We start from the raw sequence: 26413 nt of genomic DNA on the forward strand, positions 1-26413 counted from the left end.
ACAGTGATGAAAAGACTTTGGTCCTAGAGATTTTGTTGCACGCAGAATTTTCTTTTGATGCTCAGTAACCCACTAGGGCTATACAGTTAGTTATATACAAATAATTACAGGGGCCAAAGTTGCACATCACTGCTGTAGTCATTAAATATACTGGGATTTAGAATAAAGGGCAACCAACATATATTTACACATTTGAAACATAGTGATAACATGTTGGCGTTGTATGAATTATTGTAATCAATAGAAGCCTATGTTTTCTCAATTGCTATTATTAGAGTGTTACTTGTTGAGTATTGTGAATAAATAGATATTATACAGTGTTTTAATATCATATACTCTATAGGGACTCCCTATGAAAGTCTCTTTACGGTATTGATTTCATGAGAAACCTATAACAAATCCAAACTATGTTTAGCCCATAGAGTATATAATATAATAAGTAACAACAATATTAAACATGTACTCTTTCCAATTACTATACTGAAGCTCTCAAGATTATCATAGCCACCCTATTTCATTGTACACCAATCCATCCACATACTTTAAAAAGTCAAAAATCAGGTTGGCCTGCCATGATTTTGGGACCCTAATGCAAACCGTATCACTGCCATTCCCCTATTTTCCGACCCCATATCCTCATATCTCCCCTTTATTATTGCCAAACCTAGGTATGAAATGAACCACAGCTTGCAACACTCAGAGGAGTAACAGACCAGCCATCACCTAGGACACAAAATGACAGATTTTCAGCAAAGTACAATGGCCGAAAATGATCCTATCGCCTTTGAAATTAGGTTCAAACTATGCAAATACTAACCAGACAAATATTTGTGTCTAGTAGCTGATGACATATATAAAAAAAAAACAGATGCCCATTTGTATCTCTGTTAAAATCCGAGTTTTTTTTATTCTGCCAAGTAGAGTATTAAGACTCGTATTATCACAGCACCATATATACAAAAAAGCACAACGTTAATGAAGAGCAAAAAGAAATGACAACTAAACATATATAAATATAGATTTTGAATTTTACTGCTCGTCTGTTGTTCCCTCTACTGGTCACATCTCACTTGATATAGCAGACTCCTGCAAAAGACATTGAAAACCCTCTTAAATATTTTTATTGGTCTATGTTTTATACTGTGAAGTGTGCTGGTTTGAAGTTGAAACATTAGCCTATCAGGAGGTTTTTTTTTGTTTTTGTTTTTCAAAACAAGTTTTTTGGGGCAAAATCTTCCAAATCTAGGTCGATGATTCACAAAACACAATGTAAAGTATATATGACCTACATAGACACCACCAGAAAATTATTGGCTCCGGGGTCTGTATAAGAATCTGTCCCCTCCATAAAACGCTCTTCAGCCATACTCTTCTTAATTACCAGTCATCTACCCCCCTTGCCATTTTGCACCTCTCCACTCCACAGGTAAATCCCAACCCCATCATAGATCCACAAGCGTATTCCACTTAAACCCTCAACCATGCACCCAATATATCTTATGCTGATGGTCAAGAGTAACAGAGTTAGCATTGTAGAGGATTTACAGATTGGCTGATATAGCTACAAAAGGCTATAGGAGCTCAAAGGTGGGATAGCACATACAGTATAACAAGTGCAAACAAGAATACAACCTGTATAACAGGACTGCACTCATATCCCTGAGTAAGTCAGCATTGGCGAAACACGTTGGATTGAGTATTCTAAAGACTTTTTGTTCTTATTTTATGATTGTATTTGTTATTTTAATTTTTACACTTAGTGGTTTGCGAGCAGCTGTTGTTCCATCTTCTGCACAGATTCGTTTATCATCTTGTTCCACTTGCCAGTGGAGATGTGCTTGCTGATTGCTACCTGAATGTAAGTGCAATCAGTGCAATAAATGTGTTTTACATTTTAACAGTACTACTCTATGTATATATTTTTTATCCTTTTGAGGATTTCCACTTGAAGAGTTTCCTGTTCCTACATACAGATACCCCTAAGGGGAGATGAGCGCAGACCATCAGTACTTCTTGTAAGTTCTCTACCTCGTGGGTGCTGTTTTCAGTTGTCATTACATACTTCACCATATATTATTTATTATCCTTTAGATTTGTTCAAGATCTTGTCCTGTTATACAGGTTGTATTCTTGTTTGCACTTGTTATACTGTATGTGCTATCCCACCTTTGAGCTCCTATAGCCTTTTGTAGCTATATCAGCCAATCTGTTGTTTCTTTATCCATTTCAATTTGAGTGAGTGAGGTACACTCTTGGTGATAGCACATCTTCACTTTTCAGGTTACGTTATAGTACATTTTTTTATATATTCCATTGTAGAGGATTTCACTGCACAATCTGAAAACCTAATGTAGTTATGTAAAATCATACAAATGCCAGTGCTAGCGTTTCTTGTACTTATCACCCTTTGTGCCCATAAATTTATTATGAAGCTGAAACAAGAATTTTAAATCACTGGCATGCCCCAGGCTGGCTCCAACCCTGTTCCATTCAGATGGTAGTCTACAAATCTAAAAATCATACTATATGTGTCTATAAGTACAGTTTGTGTTTGATGCATTGTAACAAAAAAAAAAAAAACTAAAAAAAAAAAAACAAAAACAAAGAGAGACAGTTGGCAACTGCACTACTGGCTTCTAATTGGGGTTCATTTGGCAGTTTGGTTGCCCAAGTGATAAGTACCTGTGGTAAAGTGATTATCTTGGCCTCCGATACATACAATTATCAAATTTGTAAGTTTACCCAATTATTGAATAACTTGAAATACAATCCGCTATGTCTCATTAAGAATTTTCAGTTTCACAGACCTGCTGCATATTAGTTGTGGTTTCAAACAAATTCACAGATGGCTTGTTTTTTAGCAAGCCAGTCTGATGTTAAATGCGTTGACCTCGAGTAAAATGCTTTGTCAAACTCACTGATATGTGCTTAATTGTTAATCCACGTTAACTATACTGACAACGCAATATGACACACAGGTCATTGTGACATTTCTCGCTTTCTAAAATATTCTCTTGTCTGTCACTTTTATCCAAATTGATCTTTGTTTATTGTAATTAATTTATATTTTAAATCCAACCCATATTGTTACTGTTGTGCTTTATTTAAAGTTCTTGTATTAAATTTAGGTAAATTATTTTAATATGCCATGACTGCAGAATTACTTTGCAGCTCCATTATTTTCTAATTGCTATTTCCTTGTTTCCTGTTTTATTGTCCTATTAACAAAGAATTAACATTTTGCTGTTTGATGCAAAATGTGTGCGTTCTGTAATATCTACGAGGCTATGATCCTCAGATGGACTACAGTGAAATGTCCTCGTAGACAGCTGAAGGAAGATGTTATCAAAAGTGTATTTCATTATGGCAATTAAGGAAAAACAATTTTAGATTTCGCTATTTATAATAAACACATCTGTCTTTTTGTGAGGAGCATAGCGAATGTAATCGTTACTTTGCAAGAGATAATTACTGAAATTCTAACAAAATTTGAATCAGAAATGAACCAATTATGTGACCCTGTTTCAAGACTAAGCAAAGTGCTACAGAATAATGTGAAAAATGGAAGATTAAGCTATCTTGATTATATAACATAGCGTTAGCATCATGCATTAAAGGGGCAGGTATCTTTTAAATTGCCGTGACAATTATATGTGGGAATAAGAATTCCAAGACTGCCTTGCAAAGTAATAAGTCAGAAAAAAAAAGAAAGAAAAAATGCTGTTATCTTCACTAACTCCATTGAAAATGTATTTTAATTATTAAAGTGTTTGTAGTTAGTGAATGGCTATATTGTCTCAATGTACATGGATGCCACATATTTGTTTATGGAATGGGAACCTACTTAACTTAATAACAATGTGTGACTTCCTTTTATGTTGATACACTGCCGTATGACTATATTGTCCATAAATGTCCAACGTCCATTAATACCCATGGTGATATTAGTAATGCCCATCTACGTTCTGCCAGTACAATGCTGCTTTCTGATGTCTGATTTGACTGAATTGCTTGATTCAATTGTTACCAGTATGAGAAACATTTAAAAAAAGTTTTAACAATATTACAAAACCTTGTCAGTGTTTAATATATTCCTCACCAACCATGCAATTGTCAAGGGTTGGTTTATTTTGAATTGCTTTGAAATAAAAATGTCCACGTAGTGCTTAGTGTAAATGAGATATTTTCTTATGATTCTGTTAGCTGTGTTAGCACATTGAGGCCATAGGAACAGCAATGGAGATAGACACAATTCTATAAAGGTATTTACTGCTAGGAGGGGGAGTGGAAGGGGGTGCATGGATAAAGCAACATTTGTTGTATAGAACTAAAAAATATGACAATGGATACCAAAGCACTAACTGAGTATACAGCTGTATATGTAGAAGAAAGCGCACATGTAATAGTGTAATAATGTTAAACCACATGCATAGTAAGGTAATGTGATGCTCTCAAAGTATATAGGTGAGAGAGAACATTTTAGGGTACCTACCCCAATATGGTGGGGCGCTAGAAGGACCCACATGAACAGTAGCCCAAGTTGTTAGTTGCTGTAGTTGTTCACAGAAACTCCAGGACTGCTCAACCACATATACTTATTAGTAAAGCAGTATAACAAGACATTAAATAAAATATAAATAAAATCTTTTTGAGCAAAGAATTTCTTCTGATACAGACATTTTTTGGGGGGGCCAAAAATAACATAAATATAAATGACAAAAAAACTTCCCAAACCCTCCTGTCAGAGTTGCCTTTTAAATAGGGCTAAACCCCCTGGTTCATTGGTGTTCTTGTGGGCGTGTCCCTAATCCATTCCCTAATTCATTTTGATTAGCCCATATGAACCTCTCTTCTAATTAGGAGTCTGCCTTCCTCCAGCTGGATCGTATCATTTCTCTCCTCCTCACTTGCCGATCACGTATGTGTTCCAAATGACATGTATGTATGTGTTCCATGCCAATGTTTGCTTACCCCTTGTATGAATGTATTCCACCAAGTCCATTTATATAAAAGAAAAAATAAACCCAGAGGAAAACAGACAAATAAAGGATAGAAAAAGAAAAGAAAAAAGAAAAAGCAGTATTCATGTTCGGAATTAAAAAAAACGAATAACAACATTCGTTATCATAAATATTCATTTGTGAGGAATATCAATTTCCTAAACAAAAAAAAAATCAGCAACCATTCCTCTCTACAGTTACAGAAACAATTAATATTTTAGCCAATTGTTATCAGTGCTAAAGTGCCACTTAATGCCCTTATCTAAAAACACATGCCAAATGTGTACTTTAATAATTGTATAAGTGTATTTCAACCCTAAAGAGCATAAAATTATCTATTTTTAATTTTTTTTAAAATAATGATATTAAGTGCATTCCAGTTCCAAAGAGCTTTAATTATATTAATCAAGAACAGCTTCCAATTTGAAATATAAGCTTATGTAAAGTGCACTACTATTATAAAGTGCAAATTAATATCAGGAGTTTATTCAATTATATTAGAATGTATGATTAAATATCATATTATATATTAATAGTGACTCAGTTCCCATATGGCTTTTTTATTGAAAATTGTACATGGATTCCTATTTGTATACATCAGTGTTACAAATTACATAAAACAAACCAGATCTATGTCTGCGTCCAACGGTTCTTATTTATGTATCTAATAGAATTCCCTTTAGGCAGTTTTTTTTAAAAAAAAATATTTGCCAGCCAGATAATTTGAGCCAAAATATTAATAATTATGTGTACATGGAATATTGGTAGAGATGTCCCGAACGGTTCGCTGGCGAATAGTTCCTGGCGAACATAGCTTGTTCGCGTTCGCCACAGATGGCGAACATATGCGATGTTCGGTCCGCCCCCTACTCGTCATTATTGAGTAAACTTTGACCCTGTACCTCACAGTCAGCAGACACATTCCAGCCAATCAGCAGCAGACCCTCCCAGACCATCCCACCTCCTGGACCGCATCCATTTTAGATTCATTCGGAAGCTGCATTCTTTTTTTTAGACAGAAGTGTGTTATATTTGAGCATGCTAGGTTGAACGTGCGTATATCATGGCTAGTTGCACTGAGGGTATGAGTATATAGCAGTACATTGTTGTGAAAGATGGCTGTCATGTTTAGGGTGTAGCTTGCACGTTAACTGTGTATTTATATCAGCAGCTCCACCACTAGTTATAAATCAAGTGTGAGTCGCCCCATGAGATGAGACTAGTGAATAACATAATACATGTAAAGGCATGTAAGGAACTACGACAATAAACTCTTTAGGAGGTGAAATAATGACATGTTTAAACGCTTGCTACTTTACAATTAGTTAATGTGCAGAGAGCAGTTCATGTGATCAAAGGCATGGTGTGGAGGATCAGCTATAGTGGGACATGCTTGGCAGGCTGCTGTTTACTGCTTGTGCTCATCCGATCCCTTCTGGGCGCCAGGTGCAGACCCTGGGAGTCCCTGATACCTGGAACAACAAAGGCACGTCTCTGGCTGAGTGCCGGGTTCGCGGCTTGAGGTGGTGGAAGCTTGTTTTGTCGGGTGGTCGGATCTGTCCTGGTGGTGCTTCACATCCGGTGCGGGATTGTGGTGGCTTAAGGTGGAGGCGAGTGCTTGACGTGGGGCAGGCTCTGCATTTCTGTTTGTGCCTCCGGTCCCGTCTTCGACGCCTTTTACGTTGGTGGATTTTAATGGAGACTGCTTCGCTTAGCTGTGGTGGAGCTTGTCGGGGCTGTGGTGGAGCTTGTTGGGCTTCCTGCTTGTTATTTGCTTCCAAATTTGATTAAAGAGTCTGTCCAGCTTAGACTCAATATCCTGCCATACTTTGCTGGTACCAGGAGGACACGCAGCTGCCGCCATATTGGGATGAGTATGTCAGCCTGGGCAGCTGTGCTCTGTACGTCCATTAGCTCCAGACAGCCTCTCAGGGGTGGACCGGGATTACCCCCACCGGTCCGATGGGGGGGAGTAACGGAGCTCCTGCCGGGAAGTAGCTGCTCCTGGGCATCCCAGGATCGGGAGAGCGGCTGCCTCTCCCGCCCGGTGAGCACCAGGCCACTTTTGCCACGCGGAGGTAAGTAAGACTCTGTCGAGTTGCTGACCGCTATTAAGCATGTCGGGTCGGTCAGGTAGGAGCAACATTGCTGGGTCATCCCCTTCTGGGGGGAAATTGCTTGTTGATAGCTACTTAAAGTGAGATATTGAGGGAGCTCACACAAAGTGTGTCTTTCCTCCATGACAGCTAGGCCCCGCCCCCCGGAAGCTGCATTTTTAGTGAGAGGAGGGACAGTGTAGCTGCTGCTGATTTAATAGGGAAATCGATAGCTAAGCTAGTGTATTCAGTGTCCACTACAGTCCTGAAGGACTCATCTGATCTCTGCTGTAAGGACAGCAACCCAAAAAGCCCTTTTTATGGCTAGAACATCAGTCTGCGTTTTTTTTTCTGTGTAATCTAATTGCAGTTGCCTGCCTGCCTGCCAGCGTGTGTGTCAGACTCACAGCGTATACTGTGCCCACTTGCCCAGTGCCACCACTCAAATCTGGTGTCACAATAGCTTGCATTTAAAAAATAAAAAACTTTTTTGACTGTAATATAATAGCAGTCAGTTTCCTTCACACGTGTGCGTTTCAGGGCCTGCCAGGGCACAGTGTCACACCAGTGTAACTCATATCTGGTGTAACAGTAGTGTACATTTAAAAAAAAATACAGGGGGCTTGTTATCACCTTTCGGGGAACCTTGGTGTTGTACGTGGCTGGGTGGAGGAAGAGACCTTCAATGACATCAGTGAGGACAAGGAACGGGACATGGCTTGCTTGGTATCCAACCTTGTGCAAATGGGGAGTTTGCGGTTGTGCAAATGGACTGTTTGCGGTTGTTTGCGGTGCGTTAACCAGGGAGTTTGGTCTGTCACTGTGAAGCGGGCGTAACCCTTACACTATCTGATCAATACAACATCATACCTGATGTTTTAAAGCACGTTATTCCAAACAATTTAGGAATGTTAGGTGACCAGACTCTGCATCAACTATGTAATTTTCCATGGGAGTTTTGCCATGGATCCCCCTCCGGCATGCCACAGTCCAGGTGTTAGTCCCCTTGAAACAACTTTTCCATCACTATTGTGGCCAGAAAGAGTCCCTGTGGGTTTTAAAATTCGCCTGCCTATTGAAGTCTATGGCGGTTCGCCCGGTTCGCCCATTCGCGAACATTTGCGGAAGTTCACGTTCGCTGCTCGCGTACGGAAAATTTTATGTTCGCGACATCTCTAAATATTGGTGAAATACATTTACTGGGAATAACAATTAAAAACTTCAAGTACAAAAATGTAAGTGGTAACCTGCAGGTATAAATGGTAGTATTGTTAAAATAAAGAATAACGATATTGTGACAAAGGATAGGGTAGAACAAATCAGGTGGAATCATCCAAGCTTCAGTCCGTACTCGGAAGTTGCATGGAGAGGTGCAAGTGAATTGCTCTGTTGTTTCTGTTGCCTTTTTTGGTGGATTGAGGCCTGAGAGGCAGGGAGAGGTGGTAAAAGAACAAACTTTAAAGGGATCCTATAATGCCAGGAAAACAAACCCATTTTCCTGGCACTATAGACTGCTGGAGTGCCCCACCGCTCTTCAGCCACTTACCTGAATCCAGCGCCGATGTACCTCGGCGCTGGGTCAGGCTTTGCCCATGCTCCTCCCCCACCAACGTCAGCTGGTGGGGGAGATCTAATGCGCATGCACGGCAATGGCCATGCGTGCATTAGACCTCATAGGAAAGCATTAACTAATGCTTTCCTATGTGGAAAATCTGACGCTGGAGGTCCATTAGGACCAAAGGTCAGTTTGGATTCCGGAAGCCCTCTAGTGGCTGTCTGTTAGATAGCTACAGAGGGCAGACTTAGAGCTGCAATGTAAACATTGCATTTCTCTGGAACTGCAATGTTTTACATTGCAGCACTAAGTGCAAAAGGGTTACAGCACTCAGACTACGTCAATTAGCTGAAGTGGTCTGGGTGCCTACAATGTCCCTTTAATTTTTTATCTCCAATAGCATAGTTTTGTTTCAGTATCACACAAGGTGGTCTACACTCTGCAGATCCAACTGCCAACTATGCTCCATATTTATATGTTTTAGGGTAGAGTCCTGTGCAGTTTCAGTATGTCCACTAGGTTCCTGTTTAATATCTCACCCGCAGGATGACATAAATGGCACTATGTCATTGTACTCTACTGGTGGAGTGATTTTGGAGTGTGCATACTGGCAACTGCTGCTATATGGCATGTATTTGTACAATGTATGAATTGGCCTGTCAGCCAATCAACCTTTCCACCTGTAGAGCTCATTTTGATTTCAGTCCTGTTTTATAAAGGTGATTCAGTCCTGAACATTTTACTCTTGTCAAAAAGTGAGAATAAGTATAACAAACAAACGATGTGCAAATGACCATATGATTATGTGCAACTTGTACTATTTAAAAAAAAGAAAAGAAAAGCGGATTGCACTCAATCATCAAAACCACAGGGTTCTAACTGAGCATGGGTCAGCATATCCCATAAGAGCAAGTATAAATGAAAAAAAATCTCAAGCACTCACTGTGGTAGATTTAAGCAGGGTTATTGTACACCGCAACGTTTCGACCTGTACCCAGGTCTTTTTCAACCTTTTTCAAGCTACCACAGTGAGTGCCTGAGATTTTTTTTGTTTAAACTTTTACTATTTAGCAATTATTTAAACCTTTTTCCCCAATCCTTGAAAACATTTTTATCACTGGTATGAAAATAATTATACACGTATCAAGGGGGTGCGCACCCAAGGATATCCTTTATCATTTTTTTTATATTGATAAAAGATGAATAATTATTTTATTAATAAACATTTACTATTTTTATTAAAGGAACACAATATATTCACCTAAATTACTTTAGCTAAATAAAGCAGTTTTAGTGTATAGATCATTCCCCTGCAATTTCACTGCCCAATTAACTGTCATTTAGGAGTTCAATCACTTTGTTTCTGTTTATGCAGCCCTAGCCACACCTCCCCTGGCTATGATTGACAGAGCCTGCATGAAAAAAAAAACTGGTTTCACTTTCAAACAGATGTAATTTACCTTAAATAATTGTATCTTAATCTCTAAATTGAACTTTAATCACATACAGGTTGCTCTTGCAGGGTCTAGCAAGCTATTAACATATTGAGGGATAAGAAAATCTTAATCAAACAGAACTTGCAATAAAGAAAGCCTAAATAGGGCTCTCTTTACAGGAAGTGTTTATGGAAGGCTGTGCAAGTCACATGCAGGGAGGTGTGACTAGGGTTCATAAACAAAAGGATTTAACTCCGAAATGGCAGAGGATTGAGCAGTGAGGCTGCAGGGGCATGCTCTATACACTAAAACTGCTTCATTAAGCTAAAGTTGTTCAGGTGACTATAGTGTCCCTTTAAACACATATTATTATTTTTTTTAACAACTATACTATGAGGAAAAATACAAAAGAGTGCTACAATCTGCACGCTGAGGGTTGAATAACTGGGCAGGTGTACACAATAACAGAGGAACACAACACACATGTTTACTGCTCCACACTAAACATGGGAAGAGGCAGGGACAAAACTTTATTGTACCATGGACAAAGTACACACATTATGTACCCAACAAAGAGAAACAACATTTAATTTTTATTGTCTCAGTGTTTTAACCAGTCCTAGGCATTCCATAGAGAAATACCAAGTCCTAAGGATAAAAACAATATTTTATGAGCTTCATCTGGGCACTCCTAGAACACGCCTTGCACGTTAAACAATTAGAAGTGTTCAATGTAACCTATTTAGACTCTTGAAGATTATTGAAGATTGACTATATTATGCATACATTTCTAGTTAGAAGACATCTATTATAAATGGTCATTATATTATGCTTGTTTTTTTTAACGTGCTATCCTTGTGAGGCCTTCTGAGTAGCACTCATATTGATAAAATAACTAAAGCAATCATGTACCTCTGCTCTACCTCTCAATTGTTCCTTGTGTTAAGCCAGTAACAGATGGTCAGATGTTTTTTCACCTTTTCAAGACTTTCGTATTATTCCCATTTCATCAAGGATATCTCTGTCAAGTGTGATTAGCTTAAAGCTCGGACACCTTCAAGGGAGATCAATAAAAGGTCTTAGCATTTTCAATTAAGATTTTTAAACTTTAAAAATAAGATATTTTGCAGTTAAAGCAAAATCACTGACCAAAATGTAACTAGTTTGTTTACGTATTTGAAATTCTTCAGTAATAGAATTGAATAAGAAGACTTTAAAATATCTTTATTTTTTGAGTCTGTCTATTTATAGGATTATGTTTCACCGAAGTCTCTTACCTCTCCAAGAAGAAATACCTCTCAGATTTTTAATTAATTTCAGTTTTTATGTTCTCTGTAGACCATCCTGAAGATCTGGCATCCTATTACAATAGCTAAAAAAAAAAAAACACAGTGAGAACTTTCCAATTTTTATATTGTGTGTTTTTTAAAGGTTTGGATTTGGGTCTTCTATTATTCCATAAATCAGTTAATGTAAATATAGTTCAGAAACAGTTTAAAGAAAGCACTATTCTATTTTACAAGAAAAAGCACATTTGCATCTCTGTAGAGTTGGGACGCTATTATTAGCAATATTCTTCAACTAAGAATGTGTCTTGATTGTTGCATTTGTTAGAACACGGCCAATAAATGATTATTCTAAATACATTTTGAAACAATTGAAAATTGCCGCACATGGTATGGATAGGGGAGCAGGGAGAATACATGGGGAATAAACGTTTTTGGTAGATGGTAGGTCTCACAGGTTATCCCACTGACATGTATTGTAGATTAGTGAGAAAAAGAAACCTTGTTAATATTTAAAGTTTCACCCAGTCTCTGTTCATGTCATTGTAGTAGAAGACATGGTGACGTATAATGAAGAGCACCTCGACAATCTTTGCATTGATAGCTTCTATTTAACTGCTTTCAAAGGAAGACATTTACAAATACAACTAGGCCATTATATCATTGTAATTGTTAATAAATGATAAAATATCGGCTGCCTTGCTATTGTGTTACAACTTCTAGAGAATTTTTGCATGTCAATCAGCCATCTGGAGTGCTTTCTAACTTGCTGGCAATAGCAGTTTTGTGCAACTTTTGCATTTAGGATCATCACACACAGCAAGCACAGCATACAAACACCAGGCACCTTGGACAGGGTGCTCATGACTGGGCAAGAGTCCTGCTGCCTGGCTCTCTGATTATTTAACTCTCTAGCTCCCTAATAGAAAGAAGAATCATGATTTGGTTCTATTTTTTTCCTCTGCACTCACGAGAAGGAAACGTTAGAGATAAAAATCCACAAGCCACTCTCTTGGGAATGTATGCATTATCCAATTGAGTGCTACATGTTGCATTCCCCTTCTGCGATACAACTCATATCATGCTCAGTGAGATTCTGACTCAGGCTGGTAAGAGTTAAAATATGCATCCGATGGAGGGGGCCAGAGCCAACAGCACAACGAGGCAGTCGCCATTTACAAACGCTCTGCACGGCCAGCGCTAAAATAACGAAAAAAAAGGCACACCCGTAGCCCATCGACTTAAACTAACGACGGCACAGCTTCCAGGCACCCTGCTGAACATGCAGATGCCTTTTTTCCAACCGTCGGGCACGAAACGCCGCATCAAGGGGCAGGGGGATCATCGCACACGCGACCAGTACCTCACCAGGGAGCTGACAGCGTGGCTCTGGCAAAGCCCGCAGCTCATAGAGGCAGACTCCAACGCAACTGAAGATATGGGATGGAGGTCCAACAAACCGACCGCAAGCACTTCCACGCCTAACCGGGACATTGGCAGCATGCTGCAGCACCCTCCACCCGCACAGGCCCGTGCTCCCACGGCAGTCTCACCTAAGAGGTCTGAAGACGAAGACTCAGAACACAGCGCAGCGGAAGCCAATACAGGCAACACAAATGCACAGGCTACTAATGGATTAACCCCAGCGACAAAACTGGACATCCAGACCATACTAATGGGTCTCCAAAGTAACCTACAACTAATGTGGCAAGCAGACCTGAAGGGACTGGCAGCAGAGCAGAGCCTGAACACAGGCCACGGAACAAGAAGTGAACGATCTGAGCCAAGCCCTGAACTCACTAAAAGACACGGTTACCAAGATGCAAACAACACAGGCAAACGTCTCCAGGCTAGTAAACATCCTAGACGACAGGGGTAGGAGGAAGAATGTCAAGATCAGAGGGGTACCTGAATCGGTGCCATTGGAGGAACTACCCCACTTTATAAGACGCCTGGTGGCCTCACTCATTCCCAACAGGCAGGCAAAACACTTTACATTTGATGGCGTATATCGCATAGCTAAACCCCAAAGGGCACCTGAGTCAGCCCCACGCGACATAATCCTACGATGCCAAACCGTGACAGATAAAATAGCCCTAATAATGGCCATAAAAGGGAAAGCACCCTATGACTTTGAAACACATCAAATCACATTCTTTCAGGACTTATGCAGAGACACATTATCATGGCGCAAGAGCATGCAGCCTGTGACCACCGCCCTGCAAGCAGCGGGTCTAGTGTGCAGATAGGCAACCCCCAGAATGCTGTGGGTGACCAAAGGCAAACAACACTATAAAATCACCACCGTGGAAGAAGGACCGGCCTTGCTGACCACACTGGGACTCTCTTACAACGCTATAGGGGTGGACACTCCGCACCCAGGACCCGTGACATGAAACCTGGACTGATCAAACATAAGACCTCCAGTTATTGTTATATACGTTTTTAATGCTTCAGGTTAATGTTCAACTCACTACACCAAGTTATGTATAACCTGTTTTTATTTAGGCCTTCATCTCTTACACCGACAGGTCATGCTTTACCCTGTGCCTTTAAGGCAGTACAGCTGCAGACTGCCCCTAACCCTCCCCCCCCCCCCATGCCTCAGGGTTAAGAGGCATAGCAACCACTGGAACACATACTAGTCAGAATGGTCCAACCTTTTTAATTCACATAGACCTCCCCCACAGTCTTAGAAAACCCAGCCCTAACACGGCACAGATACACATACATTGAAATATAGACCATTCACACATAGACGACTCTCAATTTCATAGCCCCTGCTCTAGTATCCACCTTTATACAACCGCACGACCAAAAGGGGCAGGAGGATTACCAGCGCAACTCCTGTACCAGAACCAAATCACCATCGGTGCAACCCACTAAATTCACACTAGCTATGATACCCATAGTCACCACTGGTATGGGCGATCACATCGTTATGACTACCTAGCCCTATATACAGAAAAATGTGCACAGATAATCTTAGCTCCAAAGGCAGGATGCTTCGATCACTGAGATATTTTATGCAATTGCTGTTGTGGCATACTCAAAGTCTGTATCATTGAACCGGCACTGAAAAATAAAGAATTAAAAAAAATATATATATATATATATATATATATATATACATGCGATGAAATATGATACCAAGGCAACCACTCGCTAGTGGAATATAAGTCCAATCAAACTCATCCATAGATAGACTGAAATAGGGAAGCATTTTAGTGCACAAAGCCTTTATATAGCAATAGTAATAGATGCATAAACATGAATACTTGCAAAAATGGCACTTATACAGGGTGGGCGATAATTCAGAGTAGGGCTTGAGGAGTCAACAATGTTTTATTAATGAACCAAATTCAATGATATTACATACAATGGATGCCTAACGTATGGAGATTTGTTGGACTAGGAACAGAAGATGACATCTTTAAAATGAGCTCCATTTGCCGGGCTCTTTCAATCTCATTTTTCATAACATTAGTTAATGTTTGAGGTGTTAGCACTCACATTTTTGCACCAATATTCTCTCTGAGCTGCTCAAGTGTACAAGGTTTTGTTTACCTACACCCGCTCCTTCCGATATCCCCACAGGAAGTAAACGGGAGCTGAAAGGTCGTGCAAATGTGGCGGACAATTAATCTGGAAATTTCTTCAGTTGTCTAAGTTTTGAAAATAAAAATCCACTATTTTTACTCTGCGTTCCTTTCTGAAATTCCCCATCATAAATCTACCAAGTTGTAATATGTACCGGCAACAAAAAAGTTGAATTAAATTTGGCCAACCCAGTAACAATGCAGCCCTAGGATAAAGTATGAGTGTTTTTATATACAAATCCCTAAATCTCAATTAAGCCATCTATTTTAATGAAACGTTTTGGACTGGATATTGTAAGAAGAATCATGCATTGCATAAGCCTGCTAACTACGTCAAAGTACCCCATATTTGGCAGGTCTTGGTTTCTTTTATATATTTGGGAGTCCCAGGCCAATTCCTTGGTTTTGCACCCCTCCCTGTTACAGGTGCCTCATTCCAGGACCCTATTTAGCCTTGACTTGCAGAGAGACACAGTAAGGAAGTATTTCCCAAGTAAGTGGATTAATCTCATAAGAGCAAGCATTAGGCTGCTACTAGGATAGGACCTGCCGAATATGGGGTACTTTGACGTAGTTGGCAGGCTTATGCAATGTATGATCATAAAATGTAACTAAACCCCATCATTTTTTGCCTAGGTGAGGTGTTTTTAAATAAAACTATTACAATCTCTAAGATTTGAAATCATTGTTTAGTGAATAAGCGAGTGCGCTGGATTCTGTATTTTGTATATATATATATTGACACAATGTCGTGCACTAGCATAGAGGGTCTGTATTATAGTCATTGTCTGGGGCACATTTTTGACTAGATATACGTTTTCTTGCTCAAATCATTTTTTTTCTGTATTGTCCATTCTGAGTTATCTAAAGACCAAAGGGGGAGGGGGCTATTATAATATTAAAGAAAGGAGACCCTAATTTACTCATCCCAGCCCCACGCACCACCCATTGGCTTGCAAGCCAACAATCAAAGGCAACACTCACAGCTCTCGAGGCTTGTGGGCCACAGAATTCTCTCTGGGAGTCAAGAAGCATCAGTAAGAGATATGTAGCATATCTAAGAAGACTATGCATTGAATGTATGATGATTTGGCTATAGCTAATGTTGCTCTTTAAGTTATAGTTCTGACTTATAGCCTAAGGTGGATACTTTATTAATTTAAGCCATCACTTGTTATGTTTCCAGTGTTTCTGAATAGTGAGTTCTATCGTAACTAACACAGTAATTTAGTATCAATAAGTAATATTTATATCTGCTATTAATGAACAACTTGCATGCAGATATTTCTCCAATACTGGGTACATGTGAATTATATTGATATTAAGCTAATGGAAAAAGGCTTCTGTAAAATTTCTATAACAGCCATTTTATCTTGGTCGCCCATATAATTACTTAAAACTCCCATAATGCATTTGGTCCTAATAATGTCCTACATATTTTAATATTTAATTTGTGTTAATGCTATGAAAACTTTTGCATGTAATTTCAATGTCTCTGTGTCTTTTGTTCATCGTTCCTTTTTGTCTAAGATAAAATGTATCTTATTATGTAACTGGAAATCACGTTCAGCTTCCAATAGCACCACTTATTCTTTTTTATTCAACATAAAGTATTATACTGACATTTCCTCAATTGAGGTTAATCATAATGAGACCATTCTGACAATTTTCTCTCATAAAGAAGAACAGGATTGATATGTCAGTAGGTTACTCTTAGTATATTTCCACTCACCAGGCATGTCCACTTTCTTCAAATCTTTTTCAACTTTCTGATTTTAAAGTCACATTTGTGAAAAGACGCGTTTCACTAATCAAATATGTGGTTTTTCAATTACTTAACAGCCTGAATGGTATTATAAATTCACAATGATTGCCTAATGCATAAAAATTATACAGAATTTTACATTTAATTTCTGTTAAATCTATTCCATGGGAAAGAAATCATTCAGATGATACTGTAAAAATTAGAATATCGTGCAAAAGTTCATTTATTTCAGTAATGCAACGTAAAAGGGGATACTAAAATATATGAGATAGATGCATTACATGCAAAGCAAGATGGTTCAAGCCGTGATTTGTCATAAGAGCCATGATTATGGCTACAGCTCATATATTAGTTTCCCCTTTTACGTTGCATTACTGAAATAAATGAACTTTTGCACGATATTCTAATTTTTCGAGTATCACCTGTAGATGGGAGTTTATACCTTACCTACTGCTTTCCTTGAAAATATAATTTTTTTATGAATCTCCTTAAAGGGTTAGTCTGAGCACCATGACAATTTCACTGTTTTGAAGTGGTCAAGGTTCCTGGAGTCAGTTTGTTCAGATTTTCGCAATGAAATGCTGCACATACATGGCAACGCCTCTGCTGCTAGATGTGTAACTCCATAGTAATATTTAGGAAATATGGTATTGGTACATACATATATATGGTGTGACAAAGAGTGTATCCAGGCAACCCTTAGCAAATTTAGAATTTTGTTATGATACATGATAAAACAGCCAGTAGGCACATATAAGAACTACAAACACTACAACAGAACTGCAGGATACGGCTGAGAGTAATTCTAAAAGGAACATACAAAATACATAGACATGTGAAGTACAGTTTAACACATATTATGCGCTGTATAAGAATGCACTCACAAGATAATGGAGAATAAATCGCTCATAGGGTGCCTCCCCCGGTAGATATGGGGGGCTGGTGATCCCTTGATTCCTCGTTGGATTCTTTAATAATACTCAGGACTTCAAATGGGTAGTAGTAGAAAAAAATATGTTTTTATTGATAAAAGGTGAATAATCACCATCAATAAAATATATTAAAATAAATAACTATAACAACGGTGTGGTCCTACGCGTTTCGTTCTATAAAGAACTTCCTCAGGGACCGTGTATAAAAATAAAACAATATACAATTATGACAGGTCAGAAATACATCCTATTCCCACCCTCCCCAAGTCCTCTTTAAATAGGGCTACTCCCTAAGTCCATTGGTGGTTCCAGGGGTGGTACCCGAGGTCCATCGCTTGATTGGTCCTGTAGATAGATAGTGCAGCTGTTTACCATTGTCCTTCTGTTGCTGGCAATCAAATTTGGCGCGTTCGACTGACCGGAACCGGAAGTATAGATCGCATTGCACTTCCGCGTTCCGTATGCGTTCCACGTGCGTTCCACATGCGTTCCACCTACGGTTAGTGTGCGTTCCACCTTTATTCTGTTGATTTCTCATAGTATGATCAAAGAAATCAACAGACAACAACATATTCTATCTACTGAAAAGAAAAAAAGATGTTAATAACTTAATTTACAGTATATTTATTTTCTAATTTGGATCATAATAAATTACCATCCTTGGACTGTCTATAAACAGTGAAATAGAATATTTAAAAAATTAAATGTGTATAACAGACACATTAATGTATATAATACATTCTTACAAAGATATGTATCATATTAGTTCAATGTGTGATGTGCACAGTGTAATAAATATTATCACTAATGTGATGTGTATTGAAAAAGTGAACATAAATAAATATGCAATGTTCCTATAAGTGATTTCCAATATTAAATGGAATAACACATATACCTGTTATTTTAATTGATTATGATATAAACATATTAAACCTTTTTTCATTAGTGGTTACTAAATATTAAGAGGGAGTCAAAATATTCCCAAATGTGTGTATATATACAGTAGAGCCTCCAAGGTCCAGGGAGGTCCAACAGTTGCACTTACTCGATATAATGAATTTGTCAACTATATATGATTACATAAGATCACACTGATACAAGATATATATATATATATATAAATGAGCATAATAATGTGAAAACAAAAAATTATATAAATCATATAAATCCTAATCCAGAAAACATACTAAATCAATCCCTATATTAAGGCCTTGTGGCTCTAGGGTATTCAACTTATGTATCCAGAAGGTTTCCCTCTGTGATAATTTTTGAACCCTATCACCCCCTCGCCAGAATGGAGACACTCTTTCAATACCTATAAATTTAAACTCCTTAAAAGAAAATAATGAACAATTAGAACAGTGGGCTGGAACTGAATGGGTTGTTAGTTTTTTCTTAATGTTATTTAGGTGTTCTAATATTCTAACCTTCAGAATCCTTTTTGTGCGTCCCACATACTGTTTTCCACACGGACATTGCAGCAGATAAACTACAAAGTCCGTGTGGCAACTAATTTCAGATTTCACCTTAAAGACCTCCCCCGAGATGTTACTATGGAAGACCTTAGTTTTGAACAATGATGTGGTAGAGCAAGCCTTACAAATTCCACATCCCTTAAAAAAACCAGAACTTGAAGAAGAATTGATATTCCTGTGTTTAATAGCATAACTAGGGGCCAGTAGATTCTTGAGATTGTTATTCTTTTTATAGATCACCAGCGGGCGGTCAGATATAGAACCTCCCAAAACTGGGTCCTGCAGCAGCAAAATGGGCCAGAATTCTTGTAGGCTCTTTTTAATTTTGTGATGGTCAGTATTGTACTGGGTTATAAATGACGATTTAAAGTTTGCATTCTTATTTTTGGTCGAATTATATCGGTCCTCTAACAGGGAGTTACGTTGTAATGAACCAATGGAACGGATTTCTTTATCCAATTAATTTTTATTGTAACCCTTATCAATAAGTTTTTTCTTTATATGTAGTGATTGGGCCTTAAAATCCCCAAAATTAGAGCAATTTTGTCTCACACGTGTGAACTGCCCCGTAGCCATGGTTTATGGTGGCAGCTTTGTTGGTGTACAAAGCCATTACCATCCGTCGGTTTGAAAAAACACCTTGTTTGTATTTGATCTTGGTCACAAAAGAGGACAAGGTCCAAAAAATGAATTTTTTTTTTTTTTTTTTTTTAAATTCTTTATTTTTGTTGTGCACAAGAATAACAATAAACTTTGGTGCGCCACAACAGCGACATCAAATTAGAGTAGTAAACAATTCGTATAAGTTGTAGCATGCGGTAAGCTGGCACATTTTTGGGATATGCATAGGTAGGTTGCAACAGTGTTCTCGATTAGCTCAAGCAGAGGGTTAGTAATCACAATTTTATATAAACAATTTGTGTTTAGTGAGGCATTAATTATAAAAGTAAAGCTTACATGTTGACCGGCCTATATATGTCTGCTGTTAGTCCAATGACAGTGTTAGCAGGTCGTGTTTGAGGCAAAAATATACAGTGTCGAAGCGTCTTGTTAGCAATCGTCGAAGTGAATGTCATGTGGTCATATGGGGCATCGTATTAAGCTTGCATAATTGTACGGTAATAGGGGTAAGGATATAAGTAAAGGTGGACAAGAGTTAGGCCGTCTGGGCTTTTTTCTCGATAATAGTCCGGTTTGAGTTTAGTATGTTGTAATCAGGAATGTGTGGACAATGCATAGCAGAAGCAAGTGTCGCGCCAAGATGTGGTCTATGTGCGGTGGTGTACTGTATTGCTATGGGACAGACGGGAGGTCGATGCTCCTGTTAAGGCGGACATATGGTGTGGGTGCTAAACCTGATGTATGTGAGCATCCTTTACTCTTAAGCGTTTGGCATGTGTCGAGCTAAGGGCGAAGCCTAGCCTGTCAGTCAATCCGGTGAGTGTCTGTTGGGTTCGTGAGGCTGTGTTGGCTGTATGCATTGCCTGGGCGAGTAGCATGTCAATGCGTTACCGTGCACCTGTAGTTGGGATAGTAAATGGGATCACATTATATAGGCATATGGGTGGGCAACAGTTTTGCAAACAGTAGGAACTATGTACATCATATAATGTCCCGGTATTGGGGCCGACATGGTTGCAGTCCGCTTCAGGATCGAACACAATTCCAGAGTAGTCCGTTGGCTGCGGCGTGGATGGTAAGTCGGGCGTCTCGACCACCCCCAGAAATCTATTCCATTTGTGAGAGTCTGTGGCTGGTTGGCTGGAACGAGTTGTGGTCTCTTGATAGCCGCGTCTGGGCCCAGCGAAGGGTGGGATAACAATCTGGACGGTGATCAATAAAGTCCCAGAGGTTCTAGGTTGCTCGATGGAGGTGGGTGGTGGGGCCCGGTATTGTCAGGTGAGGGCTCTGTCGGGGTGGAGGTGAATGCGCCTCATTTCGGTTTAGGTGGTAACTGCAGCGTATGTAACTGGCGTGAGGTTTCGAGGTACAAATGGGGCACTGCCCGCTGGGTTCCAGCTGTGAGCCGGTGTGGTGGAGGCTGCGGGGCTCGCCTGAAGGATTGAGTCCCATGTGAGACCCAAGGTCTGTAGTAGTTCTGCTGAGTCTTGCGGGTCTTGGATCTTGTGGGTTGTCTCCCCGTGCATTACGTGGAGTGAGTTGGGGGTCCGCCAGCGATACGGAATGTTGTGTTGCTGGAGTGTGGTGGTGAGGGGTCGGAGTGACCTACGCCACGCCAAGGTGCCCCCTGACAGGTCCCCGTAGAAGGTCAGCTTAGTACTCTCAAATTGTAAGGGGGTCTTTCCCCTGAGTGCGGTAAGGACCGTCGCTTTGTCCGCTCCGTTATGAAAGGTGAGGATAGTGTCCCTCGTGGCTGAGGTAGGGGCTTTGGCAGATTTTGGGATCCTGAAAATAGTTGCGGGCACGATAGGTGTAGTAGTACCTGGAGGTAGTATGCTGGTCAGAAGGCGTTTGACCATGCGCGGAACTTCTGTCTCCGGTAGCTCCGCTGGCAGCCCCCTGACCTTGATATTAAATCGTCTCTTCGCGTCCTCCTGGGCATCCAGGCGCCGTTCCAGCAGCGCATTTTTGCGGTGCAGTTCCCGCATTTCACTTTGCAGAGTAGCAATGGTGCTCTTGTGTTCCTGAGAGGAGGCCTCTAGCTCAGTGATGCGGCCTGTCAGACCTCGCAGTTCACCCCTTAGGGCCGTGACATCCGTGAGGATATTGCTTTGCAGGTCTGCCAGGAGGGCCTTAAGCACCCCCGTGGTCACTAGGTCGGCATCAGGGTCTTTTCTCGTATTGCTGGAGGTTTTCTTTGGTTTCGGGTCCGGAGGTGGGAGGTATTCCTCCTCTGCTTCCTCGGAATAGTCGTCCGAGAAGTCCGTGCAGCCGCCATGGAGCGCCGCCATATTGGCTTCACTCGGGCCGCATGCTCTCCTCCACATTTCCCCGATTGTGAGCCCCGGGGTTGTTATATCTGCCGCCTTCTTCTTATGCTTGCGTCCCATTTGGCTTGTGGGGTACTTGCGTGCAGGCAGCGGTGAGCGGTGGCGGTTATGGCGATATTTAGGCGAGATTTCTCAGATTTTGTCACGGAGCCCCAGAGTAGTGCGTCTGATCACCTCGAGTTGTCGACCGGAAGCCCAAAAAATGAATTTCGTATTTGTTCCATTCTGGGGTGAAAACCAGATTGTACTGGTTCTCATTAAGGTAACAAACAAAATTCTGAAAATCAACCGAAGACCCCATCCAAATAATAATAACATCATCGATGTATCGCCGCCATAGGACCAGGCTCTCCCTCCAGCCATGCCCAGACCACACGAAGAGCTCCTCCCATCTTCTCATGTAGGTGTTGGCATAGCTGGGGGCGAACCTGGTACCCATGGTGGTCCCCGTGATCTGTAAATGATAATCACCATTAAAGAAAAAATAATTGTGATCCAAAATAAATTGTACTGAAGAAAAAATAAACTCCCTGTGGTCTACCGATAGTGTGCTATCTTGAGACATATAATAATCAACTGATTCCAGGCCCAAGGAATGGCTAATTACGGTATACAGAGAGGTCACATCTAGTGTGGCCCAACTGTATTCCGACTTCCATTCAATACTTTCGAGCTCCTGTAAGAAAGATTTTTTATCACGCACATAGGACGGTGCTCCCTGTGCATACTTCTGCAGGAAAGAGTCCACATAAGCGGATAAATTAGCTGTTATGGAATTTACACCGCTGATGATAGGGCACCCTGGTGGATTAGGGAGGCGTTTGTGTTTTGGGGAGAAAATAAAAAATTGGTATAACAGGGTGCTTTTTAAATAAAAAGTCAAAAAAAATTTTGAGTTATAATTTTTGAGTTATAATAGGAGGTGGTCATCAGAACTATGCCACCTCCCTTATCGGCCTCCCTAATAACTAGGTCATCGCATTCCATTAGATTTTTAAGAACCCTTTCTTCTCTCTTAGTAAGATTAGAAGTTTGTGATCTTTTAATGTCCTTTGTACTGAAAGACTTAAATGTTTGGTTTACCATGTGTTCAAATGTTTCTAGGAAAGGGCCCTTGCTTTGTGCAGGAAAAAAGTGTGATTTCGGTTGGAATCTATAATTGGAAGGAGTTGTTGAAATGTTCAAGGTATCGTCTAAGGGTAATGGATTAAGGAGGAAGTGTCTCTTGATGGTTAGTGAGCGAATACATTTCTTTAGATCTATAAAAAGATTGAAATCATTAGAGGTCTTACTTGGGGCAAATTTCATTCCCTTAGATAGTAAGTTAATCTCTTCAGATGTCAAATGAGTTTTGGTTAGATTAAAGATACCATTATCTATTTCCCTTTGTTCTAATGAATAGGTAATTCGTAATGATTGATTTAATCCTCTGTTCTCACCCTTTTCGTGGGTGAGTTCTGGTACAGAGGGGTAAATCTGTTGGGATGTTCCCAAGTGTCCATTCTTGGGCGGAAATAATTGGTGATAGTTTTTTCCTTTGGGCCCCGGGGTCTCCCCTGAAAATTTTGTTCTCGATCATTATATTGAGTGTTGTTCCCACGGGTCTCTGTTCTATCCCTTATGGTTCGAGCATGTGACTTTACATCATATGTTCTTTCTGGAGATTTCTTTCTGAGTGGATGGGAGTTAATTGGTTCTTTATTAAATATATCTTGGCGGTCCTTTGAACCGTCATATTGAGACCCAGTCATATAGTGCAGTTTTAGATTGGGAGTTCATCCTTGTTCTATAGGAAAAGGGGCGTTGGTTGTTTATAGTAATATTATGGGATGGAGTACGTAATCTCCTTCTGCGTATTTTATTTCGCATCGAAAAAGTTTCCAACAGCTTATCCTCCCTATCCCTACTATATTTTTTGTTTTTTGTTTCTGCAATTTTTTCATATAGTTTCTTAATATTAGTCTGAAGGATATCCTCCCTCTCTTTAAACTCTCTGGTTTCAAATTCTGGGGGGGGATTGGTATCTAAATCAATTAATTCAGACTCCAATTTGTTCTGCATATCTTTTGAATGTTTAATGATAAGCTGAATTAATTGGAATGAACAATTTATACGAATTTCATCCCACTCTTGTAGGAAGAGATCGTCTTCCAATCCAAATGCTGGAGTTTTATCTATCCTTAAGCCCCTAGAGATAAGGCCTTCTTTAAGATAATTCTCCAAATAAGCTACCTCCCACCATTTTTTGGTTTCGGCAGCTTTTCCTTCTTTTTAAAAAAATCATCTAGCCCTTTAAAAGGTTGTGGTTTCTCCCACTCCTGAAACATGGCCTCAAATTTCTTTCTTCGATTGGTTTGTAAATTTGATAGAAAGTTAACATTAGTGGCCATGTTTTAACACTTGACAGTCGGTATATGTGTAAGAAAAAAACTGGGTAAACATATAAGAACTAGGAAGGTAAGACTTATGGTAGGTCAAAATACAATGGATCCACATCTTCATAATGATGGGGCACTGATAACAATGGACACCCTCTCAAAATTACTTTACACTAACATAGTCTGGATCACCTCCGCAACAACAATAGCTTTTACCAACACAACAAAACAATTATATATCGTTGCCATCTGAGGTTTAGGCAACGAGTTAGGGAATAATGTTAGCAAAACATTGGAGAAAATAGTAGTTATCTAACACAATTCATAGTGTAGTATAGTATAGTTGAAGCTGACCCACAATCATTTAAGTATATTTCATATTAAAAAAAAGAGTGGCTGAGCATTGTGTAGCCTATCGGCTAAGAATTCTGCATAAATTATAGTGTCTGAGCAGTGATACTGGACACAATTTTGTCAAGGCTTAAAGATCATTCTTTAATTTGTCACTTACGCAATATCTACGTGATTGACCTCACTTCAATATCCAAACTGACAACACAACTACAAGTCATGGGTTGCTGAATGTGCTATAAGTCATGGGTTGCTGAAAGAGAATCCCGTGATACTGATGTATGTAAATACATATACACACACGCACACATTTTTAATACAGAGAATTTATATACAATATATAGTTATCCAGATGGTTATGTGAATAATAAATACACAGAAAATAAAACACACAGAAATATACACATAAACCAGAAGAGTTCTATCTTTTGTTAATGCTGTAAAGGGCACTTTGTTTGTTTCTAGTAATTAATTAATCAATTAATTAATTAAGTAATTATGTTATAATATTATTAAATAATGTCATATATCAGATAAGGTACATGATACAAACTGTTTACAAACTCAGATTAGTAGCTGCCACTACTTATTCTTGTTTTTGTCTGTAAAAGAAGCCTATATACTGACAGGTTATACGCAAAAAAAAAAGTAAATTCTAATTATATGTTACATTATAACTAAACTGGAAAAATGCATTGCGTCATGTATATCTTCAGTTTGTCTATTTTCTTCTATAACAAATTAACTTCGATTTCCCAACTATTCATCTTTTATTGGATAAGCCTGTTTTGGCTGGTGAGATAGCTCAGTGGGCAAATGCATCCTCAGTAGAATCTATTTAACCTTCATACTTCCAAGGTAGATAAAATGAATACCATTAAATTGGGTGATATTAACAACCCTGAATGTACCTGGAAACCAGAGTAATGTGAATGTACCTTTCCTAGTTAAATGCTTTATTTTCATTGTGAAGGAATGCATGATGAAACTCATACACAGATTGCATAGTCTCATATTAGGGGAATTTCAAATTTTAGACCAATATATTTGAGCAGGAAAGAATTTTCTTGAGATAGTTGGTGAGTTTACCCAGTATGCTGTTGTGGTAATTTTCATTATCCCTGTCAATTCCCAACAGTAGTTCATTGTTTATTTAATAGCCCTGATTCATGATACTGTCTTTGATATAACGAAAGTGGGTATGCAGAATGAATGTACCGTATATACTCGAGTATAAGTCGAGTTTTTTGGCACATTTTTTGTGCTGAAAAACCCCAACTCGACTTATACTCGAGTCAGTGTCTGTATTATGGCAACTTACATTGCCATAATACAGACAATGGGGCTGTGTAGGAGGGGGCTGGCAGGAAGCTCTTACTTACCTCTCCTGCAGCTCCTGTCAGCTCCCTTCTCCTCCGTTCCAGTCCGGTCAGCTCCCCTCTCAGCTCCCAGTGTAAGTCTCGCGAGAGCCGCGGGGTCATAGTGCGGCTCTTGTGAGAATTACACCGCGAGACTTGCAGAGGGAGCTGACCGGACCGGCGCGGAGGAGAAGGGAGCTGACAGGAGCTGCAGGAGAGGTAAGTAAGAGC

The 26413-nt window shown here is 39.5% G+C and overlaps 1 protein-coding gene across 2 annotated transcripts in view; it reads left to right on the top strand.

Annotated features, from left to right (window-relative positions):
• The window catches only part of MACROD2 (mono-ADP ribosylhydrolase 2), a 1922332-nt gene that overhangs the window by 1869037 nt on the left and 26882 nt on the right, over positions 1-26413 (top strand). The window lies entirely within an intron of this gene.

Source organism: Pelobates fuscus, chromosome 2 (genome assembly GCF_036172605.1).
Source record: "Pelobates fuscus isolate aPelFus1 chromosome 2, aPelFus1.pri, whole genome shotgun sequence".
Classification (NCBI taxonomy): Eukaryota; Metazoa; Chordata; class Amphibia; order Anura; family Pelobatidae; genus Pelobates; species Pelobates fuscus.